Here is a 2,765-nt window from a genome sequence, read left to right on the forward strand (position 1 = left end):
TTTTTTTTTTTTTTGGCATTCTCTTTACCCATATATTTTTTATCGGATGGAAACGGTACAAAATATTAAAAATATGATAATAATAAATTATATTTGAGTACTAGTTATTTCAGATCTGATACTAATATATGATTTTTGAGTATTCAAATATGTATAACAAATACTGATATTAATGACATATTTATCATTTCGGATGAAAATCTATACAAAACATTGAAAATATGATACTTATATATGATATATACTAGAAAGGTAAGTTTTTATTTTCATGTATATACAAAGAACCACACACACACACACATACATACTTGATGCTCTTTACCTGTCACCTCATGCACGCCTCGCTTGATACTTCAACACTATATAGTCAACCCATTATATGAACCACTCAATGTGCATGCGCATTCATTAGTCTATCTTTGTGTTATGCCAACTTAGGATCACTACATGTACGCGTGTATATATAAGTTTTCCTATGTTGTCAATCTATCGTATACATTGGTGAGCTGATAAATGGATATCGATATCGTGGGTTGACAAATGTGTGTCGAAGATGGTGTTGTAGCATCGAGAATTTTAACTATTTATGCAAAAAATAATTTTGCTTTAAATTAAAGCTCAAGTAAATGGTAGGAGTTTTTGTATGTTTATATATATATATATATATATTATATATATATATATATGTTGTTATTTTGAGGTACGTAGTGTAATGTAATTAAAGTAGCAGTTGTAGTGGTCTTTATATATTTTTCTACGGAAATAAAATATTTAGATGTGTGGAGGATATAAATGGAGCCAATTCTAAGGTTCAGAAGGACTCCATTAATTGCATCAACTGGAGAACTTGCTAAAGCTTTACTTGGTGATGAAATTGTTCCGATTTAGGTTAAGCGTGTTTTTTTTATCTTCTGTCATAAGCGTGTTTGATATGTTTTTAAAAGGTTTAGGCGTACAATTTATAAGAAGAGATATTCTTTAGGAATAAATGGTGAGGATATTTTGCCCAAAAATGGAAAAAATAAATTATAACCTCTTAAAGGAACACCACTAATTGAGTAATTAAATTAAGATAAAGTAATCAATGTCATAAAGGGTATCGAGTATCCTAGCACATTAAGAAATTTGGCGAGCATGGTTGCCAACACCCCTGTACCAAGCTGTCATCCTTTGCTTCACCTAAAGAATATTATATTCAACTTCAGTTTTCCAAGCTATATATCAATAAAGCAAAAACAAATTTTATTTTAATAATATTTTACGATTTTATTTGATTATGATACTATATGTATATTCATACAAACTGCATAGATAAAGCTCTTGAATACAAGCTTGTATAACACCGAACGTTTATCGTTTTACCAAAAACTGTACTTCATGGTAACGGTGCAATTCAGCTCTTTAAAATCGTATCGTAGCTTAAACGCTATGTTTCCGATTGTCGCATGAATAATAATTGCACTCCAACAATCTCTCTCTTAGTAATTGCACTCGTTGCAATCAATAAGAATCGAACACGTGATCTTGCATCTCATACCAATAGTAAGACCATGTGTTTGCCGCTTTACTAAAAATGTAATTGATGGTACATTACAACTCAAATATTTTAAATTGTACATCACTCTGTCAACATCCCAAGACCGATGTGTACGACGCCGACGTTTAACAATCACATATCGTAACCAACAAGTATCGCAATACAAATCTTGCCAAAAATCAGTTTATATCATAAATCATATCAATGTCTTATAATACGATTAAAACTAAATGAAATTAAATAGGCTTTATCTTGAACTAGTCCTTCGTAACCAGCCCCAAAACATGGTTTGCTCATGCTCATCTAACTGGTCTTATCTACAGAGAGATTAAAGGGTAAGTGGTTTGGGACAATACTTAGCAAGTGGTTGTCAATCGTGCACAACAAATACCAATGATACATATACATATACAAAATCATAATTTCGATTATAAGCATGTTGAATCTAACAGGAACAACAAGACAAACATAACACTGAAAATCATCGTATTTTCATCGTTTATTGACAGGCATTTATACTAGTAAAAGATGCCTACGTGTTGCATGTGCCATTATTATTTTTAATTGATCAAATAATATTAATATTAACGCGAAATATTTTCATTTAGAAGAGTTGTTCAATTTAAAAGGAAAGTTTGTTTAGATTTTTTTCTATGTATAATATAGAGTGAATTGAAGTGGTTTTTAGTATGGTAGAAGGGTATTATGTAATTAAATATTTTGGTGTCCTCTAAGTTAGATACTCTAAGGATCTCACACTTAATAATATATATATAACATAAAAGTATAGATGTTACTCCTCTAAAGAGCGATAACAAATTAACAATATTATAACTTACCAGCATCAGGCCTTAACAAAACATATCAAACATCGGAATTTGCATTTTTGATCTCTAACTCGAATCATTATGGTGTATTTCAAATATGCTTTCGAATATCGATAATATCGAATATCAACGAATTAAAAGATAACCATATCAAACATGAACGAATATATCATGACTATCGAATTTTGAAAGACAGGACGTAAATGATTATTTTGGAAAACATTAAGCCCACATTCAAAAATAAATGCACAAACCTTTAAGAAAACATATATACATTTAAAATCTCTTTCAAAATTATGTTTAAAAACGTAGAAAACTATATAATGCTCGAGTTTCTTGGTTCAATGTTGAACATAAACTTACTTGAATTCGCAATATACAACCTTCTGTTGATATTATTT

Source organism: Primulina tabacum, unplaced genomic scaffold (genome assembly GCF_025594145.1).
Source record: "Primulina tabacum isolate GXHZ01 unplaced genomic scaffold, ASM2559414v2 Contig727, whole genome shotgun sequence".
Taxonomy (NCBI): domain Eukaryota; kingdom Viridiplantae; phylum Streptophyta; class Magnoliopsida; order Lamiales; family Gesneriaceae; genus Primulina; species Primulina tabacum.